Source organism: Lissotriton helveticus, chromosome 3_1, assembly GCF_964261635.1.
Source record: "Lissotriton helveticus chromosome 3_1, aLisHel1.1, whole genome shotgun sequence".
NCBI classification, from domain to species: domain Eukaryota; kingdom Metazoa; phylum Chordata; class Amphibia; order Caudata; family Salamandridae; genus Lissotriton; species Lissotriton helveticus.
Genome location: NC_136061.1, coordinates 1,866,088,519 through 1,866,103,318, shown reverse-complemented (window position 1 = coordinate 1,866,103,318; position 14,800 = coordinate 1,866,088,519). Strand labels below are relative to the sequence as shown.

Here is a 14,800-nt window from a genome sequence, read left to right as displayed (position 1 = left end):
AAAGATGGATAACAACATCCTGTTTGGTTATCTCTGTTTGGATGTTATGAAGATATCCCTTGATTCAGCTATGTCTGGTCACAGTAGAGGCAAGACCACTCTGCATTTAGTTTTAAAATCTTTCAAGTGACCAACTGTTCATTCTGAAGTTCACTAATATATTCTTGCCTGACCTATTGGAGGTCACCATAGAGCCTAATGTTCTAAGCCTTGGGATATTCACATCTGTTACCAGTGGTTCCTGCATTTTGGCTTATGATTGTATAGATTTTATAATGGTCTTCCGTTTTCAGAAGGCTACAATGTGATAATTGTTATTTAGTCACCTTTTCAAAGATAGCTCCTTTTTTCGTTTTTTGCATAACCAACAGCTAAAGAAAAAAGGGCCATTGTTTTGACTGAAATGTTTCACCTTCATGGTTTGCTTCATACTATCATTTTAGATAGAGGTATTCAATATATTTCATGTTTTGGAGACAGTTGTGTAAGGTATTGGAAGCTGAACAAGCTTTTTTGCTGATTATCATCCCCATATGGGCAAAATGAGTAAACAAATCAATGTTTAGACCATCAGCAGAGGTGTTACTGTAATGCAACTCAAGATAATTGAGCTTTCCATTTACAAATTGCTTAATGTTCCTATAATAACACAACTCACAGTCCCACCAAGGTTTCATCATTTTTGTATGCAAGGATTTCATCCAAGAAGTTTCCATCTTCTGCTCGTATCAATGCTCAGTTGCAAAAGCATAGGTAACTTTTTTCTGAAAGCTTAAGCCATTCGGACGTCAAAACGAAGGAATATTATTTCATGCATCCCGTATTAAACACTATGGGGCGTTTTATCAAGGACGGGCGTTAAAATTATCGCCGCTTTAGCGGCAGAAAACTGCCGCTAAAGCAGCGATAATGGGCTTGATAATATGCCCTTGAGAATTCCAATAGAAGCCCATGGTCTGGTGTCAACATGGGCTTCTATTGGAATACTCCAGGGCATATTATCAAGCCCATTATCGCCGCTTTAGCTGCAGTTTTCTGCAGCTAAAGCGGCGATAATTTTATCGCCATGCTTGACAATATGCCCCTATGTTCCTGATCCTTATTATCGGCTTCCATCACAACCTCGGCCAGTTATGGTACAAAGACAGGGTATTCTTTAATTTCTAATCCTCTGGAAAGAATATCCTTTCTGGGAGCTGCTTCTTTTTTTAAATTCTTTTTTATTTGGCGATAGCTCATAAATTATTGGTACATAAGTAGGAAAAAGGAAGAAATTCATTATTAACAATAGTGGCATATTTACACAATTACGACCGATGTTTAAAAACCATACATATCTCAAGAATTTAAAAGGTTTATAAAGTACGATAATTCACATAATTAATTATACAGTCTAATTTTGCGATATTTTAAAAGCATATCCAACCCGAGAGCATAAAAACTCGCCGTTGTAGTCTAACCCGGATTTTCCCACAAGGCCTTAAATTTCTTATAGGAGCCTGCTCTTAAAGCATTCTTCCTTTAGTGCTCTTTAATCCTGTTTAATTTACTACATAACTGTGTGGGAGTGGGACTGTCATTCGCTCTCCACTTTTGTAGGATCAGTGATCGTTCACCTAGAACCAGCATAAATATCTGTTTTTTCTGTAACGTGGTTGCTGTAAACCCTGTGGAATATCCTAAAACTATTGTCTGGGTATCTAGTGTCTGGGGGACTTTCAAAATATCATGACAGTATCTGTTGATGCTCTCCCAGAATCCATCTAATTTCAGACATCCACAGATGATATGGGTCCAGTTCCCCCCTCCCTGTAAATTGCATCGGTAGCAGTTTGATGAGATCTGGGGATTGATTTTGTGCAGGATATCTGGAGTGCGGTACAGCAGCGACTTAGAATAAAACTGCATCCGCTCAAAGGTAGCCGCTTTCAGCAGGGTGCTATTAAACGTATTAATCTGATTCCAGTCCATACTGGAAATATGCAGCCCTTCCTGGTTTACCCATTTTTTAAAACTTTTTGATGCAATGTATCTGCCCCTCGGGTCTGGAACAGAGAGACCCAGACGCTTATTGACATACGGTGTGTATGATTTACTAGTTGCTCTACGAGATCGCTGGCATCACAAATATGTGTAGGGTTAAGTTCCGATAGATGCCTTTAACCCTAACAAATGACCATTGCATAATGACTTTACTATGTTTAAATGTTGGTTCTATTTCAGATCAGGTCTTCCAACCTCCCAACAAAAAATCTCCTATTTTACTGAAACCCTGATTTTTCCAATTGGACATAATTTCTGATTCTAATAATAAATCTTTCCCTACATGGATATCCGAGAGGAGGGTTTCTCCATTTAAAGTGGGGATCGAATATGGTTTATATAGATGTTTTTTCTGTTTAATGTTCCATTGAAGAGTTTTATATCTTACTTTTTTAGGGGGTTTTATTAAACGCATAAAATCTCGGATTAGATATTCCTTATATATTAAGTCTAAAAAAAAATTATCGTACCTATTGATATTTAAAACCTTCGTAGTTCTGTATGTGGTGTGTGCAAAATTAGCATAGTAGTACTCTTTCAAATCAGAAAGAGCTAGTCCCCCTTCTGATATTGATCTAAAAAGCATATCTATTGAAAGCCTAGAAGCTTTATTTGCCCATATGAATGTAGAAAAAAGATCTTGGACTTTCTTAAAAAAGTTCATTTGAACTGCATTAGGAATAGCTAAAAAGAGGAAGTTGCATAGAGGCAATATCATCATTCAGATTATGGCTACTCGACCTATTATTGAAACTGGGAGATCTTTCCACTTTGACAGTTTATTCTTTATTTTATTTATGAGGGGGATGTAATTTAAGACATAAAGGTCATTAATGTTTTCTGCTAAATATATCACTAAATACCTCTTAGGCCGCATATGAATCAATGGAGCTAAGTCCACCGATAACAAGTCAGGTGTGCAATTGCAAAGCAGAATCTCTGTTTTAGATGTATTTATTTTATAGCCCCCAATAGATTGAAATTCTTTAAATTAATAAAAAATGTGCATTTGCACTTCCAGTTCAGGTTTTAAAAAAAGGGCTATGTCGTCAGTATATAGTTTAATATTAGTAATTCCAGGTATTGGGGATGTTGTGTTGCTTAAAGTAAGGATGTATATGGCCAAGGGCTCTATAAAGCAAGCAAAAAGCAGAGGAGAAAGGGGACAGCCTTGTCTGGTCCCCCTGACTACTCTGCAAACCCTCATGTTCTTGGCATTCACTATTATTTGAGCCGAGGCACCCTCATAGAATTTTGAAATAACTGTAATCAACTCAGGGGGAAAACCAAATTTTTCTAGTGAATAGAAAAGGCTTTCCCAACACACAAGGTCTAAAGCCTTTTCGGCGTCTAAAAACATAATTTGAGATGGAATTTTATTTTGTGTAAAATAATCCAAAGCTTCAAATACAAAGGTGGTGTTAAAAGATAGTTGTCGCCCTGCGACAAAACCACATTGGTCTTTATAAATTATTGACCCTATACCGTTGCTAATTCTATGATCTTATATTCTGAGTTCAGCAAACTGATAGGTCTATAAAAAGAAATAGCGCAAGTTTGAATAAGCAACTTGTGATATTGGCCAATCATATTTTACACAGTGGGGAAATACCACCTTTTTTCCGCACTTCAGTGGTCATTAGTTCTTTTTTTTTAAATGGAAGATGCTTCTTGAACTCATGCTCCCTAATTAGTTTACAGATTCTTCAATAGCACCTTGAAATGCCTGGAGCCTTTGGAAGGTGGCATACTAATATTACATCTGTGCTGAAAGCATGGGTAAAAACAAAGGATCTCAAACGTTGGCTTCCTCATTTACAAAATGAATCCCATGACTTACTGTCAATACTTATAACCAGCCCTTCCCAAAAGATTGTATGTGAGGTTCATAATCTAACCTGATTTAGAGCCTTTTTCCTGTGATGTCAGTTCCAATTTCAATTATATATAAAGGAGGGAATCACAAGAGGCAAGATTTGCAACACAATTGTTCCCTTATTTTTATCACTTACTTTGCCCCCTTACTACAATATATGTCCCTGACCTTTGCTTCTAGCAGTTGGATCTTCTTCTCAATTCTATGCTTAAATTCTTGCTTGGCTCTTTTGCCTTCCGGGGAAGTTTGTTGACTTGCTTATTACTCGAATATTAATTTTCTTCTTCAATCAAGAGCTACAAGATTACCAAGGACGTTTTTCACCTTTGTGGATTCCTCCTACTAACTCGGGCCTTCTTTAGGAAATATCCGACATCTTTCACAGATGCAGTTTAGTGCAGGGTGGCACCGAGTCTAATGGGAGGAGTCACCCACTCCTCGGGAAATCCAGAAGGGAGCTCCACAGACCTTGTCAGATTCCAGTGTTCGATAAAAGAAATTGGCCCGGCAAAGAATAGCTTTTCCGTAAAAACAGTTCTAAAGTCGTGACATAATTAGTAACAGTTACACATGAAAAACACATTAAGGAAAATAACTGCTAGCATCTAATTCCACCATTGACCCAGGGAGTGATACATAATCTGACCCTCCCAGGGATATATATTCCTAGAAGTCATCTTCGACTAGTCAACATGGCTTTTCACTCCCTGAAGTGACTCCATAGCCTTACAAAATCCAAAGCCCCATATGCTCCTAATATCCTGCTTCTGGGCTCCCCACACCAACAAACACACCTAGACTCCGACTCCTAGCGCCCTGGACAGACACAGGAATAACCAGCATCCGAGATCTATTTGATAATAACTTGTTGCAGGGATTCTGCTGGTAAGCAGAACTGGGCTTTAGGATGGATGACAGGAAGTCAGAATGTAGGGACTGAGTCTCTCTACAATGTCAGTATCTGTCGGGCCAAAACATGGCCTCACCTGAGCTCCTAACCTTCCCGGAGAAGCAGGTGATTCTGGCAAACTAGAACAGGACCTTCTAGTCCCCAAGGGAACCATCGAAACAGATAATCATCTTTCGTCACTCATTCATGCACGCCCTAAGTAAAAAAAAGAAAAACACAAAGAAAGTTTAAATACATTTATTGAAACCATCATAGACTATTATGAAGCAAATGTGTGTTGCGATCACTTGGCAGATGAAAATAAACCAAGTAATTAGAATTGCTTTCAGACTGTATAAAATAAACATCCCCACCATGGTAAATGATCTATCTGTCTAGGCCTACCCCTACTGTATAAGCAAAGGGATATATTAGTGGTCTATGGGATTGGCAACAGACCCCATACCCTGAGGTATATAGTTAGGTGGTATGCATCATGAGTGTAAACTCAGTTTATGACAAGCTATGTGAGCATTCTTTCCAGGACGGGTCTCTCTGCCAAAATTCTCCTCTCTGCCCCTAAGGGGACGAGACACAGTTTATATGATAAAACTACTGTGTTGGACAGCTGCATCTGTCCTACCGTGTTATGTGTAAAACATTAAGAGCTGTTGCTGACTTGAACAAAGTAAACACTACACCATGTTGTTATGTATTCCAGTCAACACTGTACAAAATGTGCTGACTGACTCCCGAGAAGAATCACAGAATAACAAGCAACATGTACAGCATATGCCTAAAATAATAGCATGAAAATAAATGTATCATGTGTGGCTGTGCAGCGCAGAGCAGAGGCAGCCTGAGCCGTCTGATATGCAAAACTAAGGGAGAACCAAAGTGGGCCTAGAAAGGAAATCACTACAAGCCATTTCCAATCCTTCCAAGATCTCACTTAAAATGATTGACCTTACAAGGGATAATTCTTAATGTAAGCCCATTTTCGACACAGAATCTAGACCATATGAACTATCGATTACTAGACGATGTGGGGCTTGGCTGTTTAGAATGCCAAACTCCATTCCACAACTCCCCTCCCCCACAGAGCATACACGAGTCATGGGAGACTGAATTCCAACGCATATTGAACGACAGGGAATGGGCAGCAACCCTCGAATATCTGCATACCATCTCACATAATGCACACTTTCAATTCATTCACTTCTATGTGTTTCATGGAGCCTATTGCTCCCCAGTAAGACTCAATAGAATTTTTCCCAGGGCCCCCGATGTTATCACTCCCTGGCAGATCTTTATCACATGCTCTGGGACTGTCCAACTTGGCAACGATCCAAACTTTAACATGTTGTACCAGGACACTGGTAGCATTATGCACTGAGGATCTTCCACCGCCCCATAAATGCAAACACGATTTCTAGTCCTAGTACTACTACTAGCAACAAAGGTGATCACAACCCACTGGAAGTCCATGGTTGCTTCCGCCCTCCCAATCTGGCGAGCGGCATTGCTGAGATAGCCGGGGCCCAGAGTAAAGCCCTTCATAAGGTGGAGAAAAGAGGATCCTGAAGAAACATCCGACAACAGGGTGCTGGGACGAGCTCTGGCAACTACTATCCAAGATTCCAAGAGATGATGCACTACCCCATGATTTACACACACAGTGTGTGACTACCCTCATCTAATACCCAAACCACGCTGACCAGGCCCCTACTAGGCTGCTGGGTAATTGCATTTCCCGTGGTAGACCCCCTGGTCTTATCTTTCACCACTCTTGCCTGCTCCCACGTGTCTGACTCTCCGCTTCTGGTGCCCCGGACACACCTTCTAACTGATCATTAACCTCAGGATGGGCACACATCTGCCACCTATCTACAGATCCCCTGCGCTCGGCACAGACGCAAAATCCAGTGTGGATACCTATAATTTCACATGGTTGTCGTGCACAGATGAGGTTTTGATTACATTAATGTGTAGGAACTATTGGATATATGTGCACTGTTTCTATTCTGTATTTGCTATGCATCATTAAAAACTCAATAAAATTAGATTTAAAAAAAATGGTTAGCATCTAATCCATTAAAAGAGTCACTGACAAAAGTAAGTTGAAATTAATTTAAACAGACTATAAAAATAGTACCAAATAATTGCATGTTCACATAAAAATTCTACAGAGAAAAGCCAAGGCTGAAAGAAAGGACACTACAGGTGCAAATGATGCGGACACAAAGGAAAGCCCATACACATAAATAAGCATATTTTTACCTCCAAGTGATCTTCAGATGATGCAGAGGGAGAGCCCCTTCTGGTTTGGTGCAGCTGATGCCACCTGATCTGTGAAAAGACCAACATAGTATTTGACAGAAGCAGGGAAAATTGAATATTCATTATTACATTTTGGCCCTTGTTTTGAGGTGCAATAGCTTGTTTTTATGGAATTAAACAGTTTTATTTAGATCTCTGAGCCTATTGCACCACATCCATGATGTTGATAAAATATTACCACAGAGGTAGACAAAAATAAAGGTCTCTTATCTGTGATTACCATGAGGGACAAAATGTGATCTATAAATACCCTTGCTAGGTTACATAATAAACATGGTGAGTCTGGTACTAATATCTGTCCTCTTTTTATAAAAAGAGAAGGATGATAGAGATTCTGTCACTAATTTCAATTTCTTACTCCTGTCTCTGGTTCTGTCTCTTCTGGGATCACGATGGAGATCTCCGCAGCAACATCTGCGGCATATTCCTTCTCGATGGGGCACTCCTTGTCCTCCTCTTACTCATCTGCTCCGGTGTCCGGTGATTCACTGACAATCCGGTGCAGGCTCTTCAGGTCCTCCAGGGCGGCTCCCATGGGGCCTCTCAGGGTGTTTCCTGCATCCTCCATGTCGCTGTCCTCTGTTCCAGAGTACACAGTGATGTATCCCTTCTCTGTGTTGTCTTCCTTGGCCTTGATGATCTTCTTCCTCTTTGTGTAGATGTTTCCTTCCTAGACCTCGTCCTCTTCCTTTTGCCCTGGAGGAGGGTCTGGTCTCCCTTCTGCTCCTCCTCTCGGTTGTCGGGGTTGACCTTGGCATCAGTTGGTGGCGGTGCAGTTCCCGTTTTCCCTCTTTACCTGGTCTGCCTCCTCCTCTCTTCTCTCTCTTCCTTCTCCTTCTTGCCTTTGTCCCGCAGCCTCTGCATTCTGACTTTCGTCCATTCCTCCTCTATCACCTAGTCATCTTTTCCACTGCTTCTGTCGTCTGTCTGGGGCTGCTTCTCTTGTTCTTCTTCTTTTTCTTCCCCTTTGCCTTGGATGAAGCCTGCTCCTCTCCTTCTTCTCTGCTGGCTCCTGCTTCTGGCACTGGGTCCGGGTCCCTCTGGGTTTCCTTTGGTTGAGCCTCTGGTGCTCCTCCCTCGGGGTCTCCTTTGGGGTGCTGGGCTTTCATTGCTTGTGCCACCTCCGTCAGGGGCGGTGGTTCCTCCGCTGTGGTTGGTTCCGCTACGGGTCCTCTTTGGCTTTTGCTGGGCCTGGTCCTTGGGGTGGGAAACCTTCTGGGCTGGTCCCTTCTGTGTGACCTTCCTGGTTGGCTCCGGTTTCTTGTCTGTTTCTTCCCTTGCAGCCTTCAGGATGTCGGTCACCATGGTGGCGGGTCCATCGTTGGTCTGGTGGTCCTCTGGGCTTGAGTGCCTCCTGCTGCTGCTGCGTAGGTCTTGGGTTTGTCAGATTTGGGGCACTGGTAGTAAGTGTGTCCTTCTCCTCCACAGAAGTTGTACATCTTCCATTTGTTCGTGTCATGCCCACTCTGTTTGCAGATTCTGCAGAACTTCTTCGAACAATCCCTTCCTATGTGGCCCACAGCCTCGCACTTCCTGCCGGTGACATGTTGTCCCGGGTACCTGATCCTCCCTTCGTCGGCTCCTAGGTAGAAGCTTGCTGGTGGGTGTTTCATTCCGTCTCTCCCTGCAGGGTCTTTTTGAAGGCTGACGGTTGCTCACCAGGTCATGTTCCATATGCCTTTGCTGTCTCTGACCTTCGTGGGTCCATTCATGATGGTGCAGTATCTCAGGATCAGTGACGCAATGTCTCTGTCCGGGATGTGGGGGTTGGTCATATCCACCATTATCCCCTACTCTGTTGATGCTGGTGCCCATCCTGTCGTAAGGTGGAAGCTGCTGTACGGTTCCTCCTTTTTCTTCCCCTGAGAGAAATCCCAGTACTTCCTAAAGAGGGCCTGGGTGATGAAACTGAGGAGGAAAATCATGCCTGACGCGGACTCCTGGCAGCTCAGCTCCTCCGGCACTGGGACCCGGGCCAGCCTGGGCCCTTCCTTGTCCTTTACCTCCCACCGCATGACCTGGGTGTGCAGGTGGGAGACATTATACCAATTGAAGGGTTCAGAGGCTGTCCCTTGTCTGGTCCCTGCCTGGCTCTTTCCCTTCCCTTCTGGTTTGGCTGTGCCAGCGCTTTCTGGTCCCCCATTCTTAGACCTTGGAGCCTTCTTGTCACCAGTCTTCGCAGCACTGGAGCTCTCTTTTTGGGGAGTGTCCTTACTTGGGCTTATCCAGCCCTCACCTTTGGGTTTGCGGTTGAGCTTCTGGGTGTCCACTAGGGGGATGCCGTCTGGGGTGGTCACTGGGGTTCCATTGTCCATTGTGTCCTCCATTGGTGGACTCTGGGCTTACTGATACTAACTGGGGTTACTCTCCGGTTACTAGTGTCGCTTGGGGTCTATTGTCTGGATGTCTGGGGTGTCTCCCAGCAGACCACAATAGTCTGCAGTGCAATAAACACTGTCCAGTCACTCCCAAGAGCTAAAGTAAGGGTTATAGGTGTTACCACCTAAGCATAAATCCCCTCACCAGAAGTCTGGGTGTGGTACAGGCCTGTGAAGGATGTTAGGAGGATCATTAGTCCTCCAGCATTAGTCCACCCAAACGTCAGGAAAAAAGAAATTTCAATGTTACTGTGCTCTAGGAGCTGACCACAGGTCCTTTAGGGGCAATATCTTGTGCTCCTAGTGAGCAAAACTGATACCAGCACGCTGGTATCCCTCCTGCTTACTTAGAAGACAGTTGGGCCTTTCAAGAAATTTGCATAAATTTGTATACTTGGCAAATTTATTTCGCCTCGAATTCAAAGTCGTAATTATGAAATGTATCGAATTTAATTCCACTTAAAAGTGGTTTCAATCTGATAAGAAAAGATACTACACTTGATCTTAGCCAAAAGGCCGGGAAGGGATTTAAATGTCTTACTTTTACATCTGTTTGTGTTAGTATGCATAACAAAAAAATCCCTTTAAATGAAAAACTTTCAAAAGTACTTAATTCCATTGACAATCAGAAATCGGGATCCTCGTGTGTACCATCGAACACTGCATAAATTGGCATAGAGTCATAAAGAGTTTGAGACAGAATATGAAAGTGAAAAGAAATGGAGGGCAACTGTTCAACCTGAAGGACTGGACTTTTTTAACAGTACCAGCGGTGCCAGGGAACAACACATATAACCTTCATGGGATACCTGTTTCGGCGCACAAACTACAGAGACACGGGACACTTCCTTCGGCGTCAAAGATTCAAGGTTTATTTACTGCAGGGAACACAGAAGTCACAACAAGTACAACACGTGCAACTTGGGGAGACTGCTTCAAATTGGTTCTGTGGATCGCTCCTTTTATACAGAATTTACTCATAGGACAACATGGTACACAAAAGTTTACAACCTGGTTCCCATAATTATCCCCCAGAGGGGTCGCTTTGGTCACTTTGGTACACATAAGGTCCGGAACATAAGTGCGGAAACATTTGGCGGTTCCCAACTGTAAAAACCCATCTTCCCAACATTAGTGAAATCTAATCGGCAGTAAAACAGATCGAAATAGGGACAAAGACAGGTGCAGAGGAAGATGGAGACAGTGGGGAGATCGAAAAGGGTGTAAAAGGGGAGGTATCGGGAAACACGAGATACAGGCATCAAAGGGACGTGCCTAATGAGATGCACGGCTGAGACAATAAACCGGCACGGCAGAAACGCCTCAAGCGGGGCCATCTGCCTTACAGTATCATCCCCCTCATCGTAAAAGATATTTACAAAGAACATGTGTCTTCCACAAATATCTTGAGAGTCCCAGGGTAACGAAGCGGACAGTGTCCGTTCGCTGGCTACTTGAGGGCAAGAGACAAAATGGATGCCGTATCTAAGATGGAACCCGTGGGTACAGATGAAAAACCCACATATCAAACGAACGGTTTAAGTTAGCACAACGAAACTGCGCATACTTACTAAACTCGTCATTTGCGGTTCTTAGATACCAGACTCGACCATATTCGTGCGAGTCGAAAACATCACTTACAATTATCACGGAACCTCAGACGCTCCTTTTGCCCTCATGTAGGCAAGCACTAGTCGGAATCATATTCGATATTCATCAGACCCTCGAGATGTTGCTGTAGCATAGCTCTGTCCAACCGAGACCCTTTGGTGACAGGTGGCTGTCTCATACACGTTGTAGCACAGAGGCCACATAAGGCAGGACCGCACTGCACGCAAAGGCAACACGTGAACAGGAACGCTACAACGACCCCAATGATCATCAGAATCTTCCAACCCCAAGTCGACATCAAGCCCCAAAACCATCCAAGTAGCGTCCAATCCCCTACATCCACGTGTATGGATTCGGAGATCTTATGCAACTTCGAGATGGCTTGATAGACAGTCGGAGCGTTATCAGGAATGAAAATACAGCAGCTCGAATGGATCACCTTACATACCCCACCTCGATCTGCTAAGATCACGTCTAAAACCATACGGTTTTGTAACGTCATAAGTCTATCCGCCTGAAGTTCTGTGGTGATATTACCAAGGGCACTGGCAGTAATATTAGCTGTCGATTCTACCACTCGAGTCAACTGTCTCAGGTTCCTACTATTAACCATAGGTCCCCAAAATGGGAGGAAACCCTTGAAAAAGTCTCCTGCCTCTTGACCGGCAGTATCCTCTTCGCTAATTACGCCTCTCACAACTCTAGTTTTGTGATAATCTGCATCTACAGTAAACGTCGGAGGCAACAAGTTTGCGATAAAACATGAACCCATGAAGTCAGAGGGCAACCATGCATACGCACGATCATGACAAATAAAGTATGTACCCTTGGCAGCCAAAAACACAGGGGACGAGACCATTGGCAAAATATAATTTTCAGTGCAAGCACTCTCTCCAAGTCGGGCTTTCGATCTACGGCCGCGACCTATTAAACAAAAATTGCCAATGTGGGGTACGACCCATATCGGAGGCGAGCTTTTAAGCTGTTTTTCACCAGTGAACACACTATATTCGCCTCTACTTAGGACCCTATAGGCTTGTACCTCTTCTTCAGGGATAAGCGTGGGATCATAGATATCGCTATCTAAATCCTCTATTGCTATAGACAAAGATTTTTGGTACGAGGTAGGACCAGAGTAGGGGGAACGTGGTTCTCGAATGGGGTGGAAACCTAGTGCGCTTCGAAACATTGTTTGAAATGCTCGAGCAGACCCTTGGGAGCTATACGGTAACACCAGATATGGAATTCCCTTATCCGTAGTATGCGGCATCAACCCACACACCCAACAATTAGTAGTGTTAACCACTAACTGATGCTGATGAAGGAGCTGAATAAAGGAATTGTTGCGGAATTCTGCACGTCTAGCCTGCTCGTGTTCAGGTAAGATGTGAAAAGAATGAGGAGAAACAGTGGAGGTGAGTTTAAGGTCAGGGGTAGGAGTAGGTATGGTAGAAGGCAAGAAGTAAGACATTGTGTAATATACTCCACCCGCCAAAAACGCAGAAACAGTCACAAACAGTACGAATATTTGGAACACAAAACATTTGGTACGACTGAGTTGCTGCAGCTTGAATCTTTGTGCTTGAGCTCTTTCCAAGTCCATCAGCTTTGAAAATGCCATTTCCTATGACCGTCCGCAACGTTTCTTGACGCACTTCGTTCTGTGTAGCAATAGTCAATTCCTAGGAGTTCCCAGGAACCGACGGTCTTTAACCTAGCGTCAAGACCTACTAACCAGGAGGAAGTACGCGCGCGGCCCTACGGCCTTCATTTCACAAATATATATATATATGAAATCAATGTCTCTCAGCTGTGGAAACAAAAAGTGTAAGGAACGAAGCTCAATGAATATGTACAAAATAATTACAATAGTATGAGTGTTCAAACTGATCATGGAAAACGGGATAATGCACTTGTCAAGGGACAGAACGGGGTTTTTTATTAGTCTTTAGTGCTGGATCGCAGAAAATATCGGGTTTTCCCAGGACGTGTCTGTTCGTTAAACAAAAGATCCGTCGAAGGGACGACGCCCTGTTGATCAGCTGAATGTTCTGGTCTTGAGTCTTCTGATGACAAGTGTTCAACAATGCCTTTTTGCTGCACTGAGGATTCTCCGACAGGTTGTGCGTCGCTGAAAGGTACAAACGCTGGCAATCCTTCGGTTTCAGTTGATGCAATGCCTTTCCTCACCCACGAGTCTGCTGGCAACGGGATGGGGACTTTCTTGGTATGGGTGGCATGCACCCAATTTTTCCGCCCCTCGAGACGAACTGCAGTTCTCGTGGCAAGGAGGACCTGATAGGGTCCAGTGAACCTGGGATCCAAATTGTTCTTGCGCGAAAAGTTTCGCGTTACCATCCAATCTCCGGGCTGGAGCTGGTGGCCTGGACCCTCCGTCTGCGTCGGCAATGCTTCGTGAACCTGTTGGTGAATTAACCTCAGTTTAGCAGTCAAGTCATAAAGATAATCGATCAACATTGGATACTCAAGATCACAAAAGGCACCCGGTCTAGGGACCCCCCAAACATTGGCAGGACGACCGAACACTATTTCATAGGGACTGAGCCCTACTCGGGAGTGTACAGTTGCCCTTGTTGACAGCAATGCTAAGGGTAAAGCTTCAGGCCATGAAAGACCTGTCGTAGCCTGAATCTTTGCTAGTTTTAGTTTAAGGGTGCCATTGTACCCTTCAACCAAACCAGCTGACTGAGGATGATTGGCACTATGGAATTTCTGATTAATTCCAAGGCCCTTGCACACACTCTTCATCACACTCCCCACAAACTCACTTCCGTTGTCTGACCACACAATTCTAGGCATTCCATACCGAGGAAAGTATTCCTTCAGTAAGATTTTCGCAGTGGATAAAGCAGTATTGTCTTTGAGAGGATAGGCCTCAATCCATCGGGAGAATGCGCAAACAACAACTAAAACATATTTCAAGTTATTGCATCGCTCCATATGGATGAAGTCCAATTGGATCACCTCAAAGGGACATGAAGGGGGAGCAAAACTACCAGGAGGAGTTGGGGTTCCCTTACCAGGATTGTACAACATACACACCATACAATTCTTAACCAAACGTTCAGCACATTTCGTAATACCATCATTCTTCCACACAGGAAACAGCAATTTACAGATACCTTTCGCGCTAATATGTGCTAACCCATGTGCCATAGTCACAACAGCTAGCACATACGCATCAGGCAACATCCATCTTTTCTGTTCCGATAAGTCAATCCAACAACCATTCGCATCCAATGTTCCCGTACTTTCTTTCCACTTCGCCTTTTCAGTCTCGGTGGCCTCATTCTGAATTGCTTTCACACTCTCGATAGTGTTTTCACACACACTTGATTCTGCAGGCCACCTAACCGAACTCGTCACATACATTCGAGTGCTAAGGTTCCAGGCAGTCTCCTTAGCAGTCTCATCCGCAAACGCATTACCACGACCAACATCATCCGTCACCTTACGATGCGCACTACATTTAACAATCGCCACTTGCTTAGGGAACGTAAGTGCATCCAAAAGATCATTTACAAGCTGGCCATGTTGAATCTTCGTACCATGTGACGTAAGGAATCCTCTCTCTCTCCACAGTCGTCCAAAACTATGTGCCACACCGAACGCATACTGGCTATCTGTAAACACATTCACCCG

The 14,800-nt window shown here is 43.7% G+C and overlaps 1 protein-coding gene and 1 pseudogene across 2 annotated transcripts in view; both read right to left on the bottom strand.

Moving 5' to 3' along the window:
* Positions 1-14,800, bottom strand: part of LRRC56 (leucine rich repeat containing 56) — a 650,173-nt gene that overhangs the window by 587,842 nt on the left and 47,531 nt on the right. Inside the window, exon 2 of one of the 2 annotated variants that reach the window (XM_078682840.1) lies at positions 7,089-7,157. The gene's annotated coding sequence lies outside the window, so the exon portion shown is untranslated. Of the gene's footprint in view, positions 1-4,905; positions 4,998-7,088; positions 7,158-14,800 lie in introns of those variants that run through there. The other variant, XM_078682841.1, reaches the window with a different exon arrangement.
* On the bottom strand, positions 9,894-10,054 carry LOC144825722 (U2 spliceosomal RNA; annotated as a pseudogene).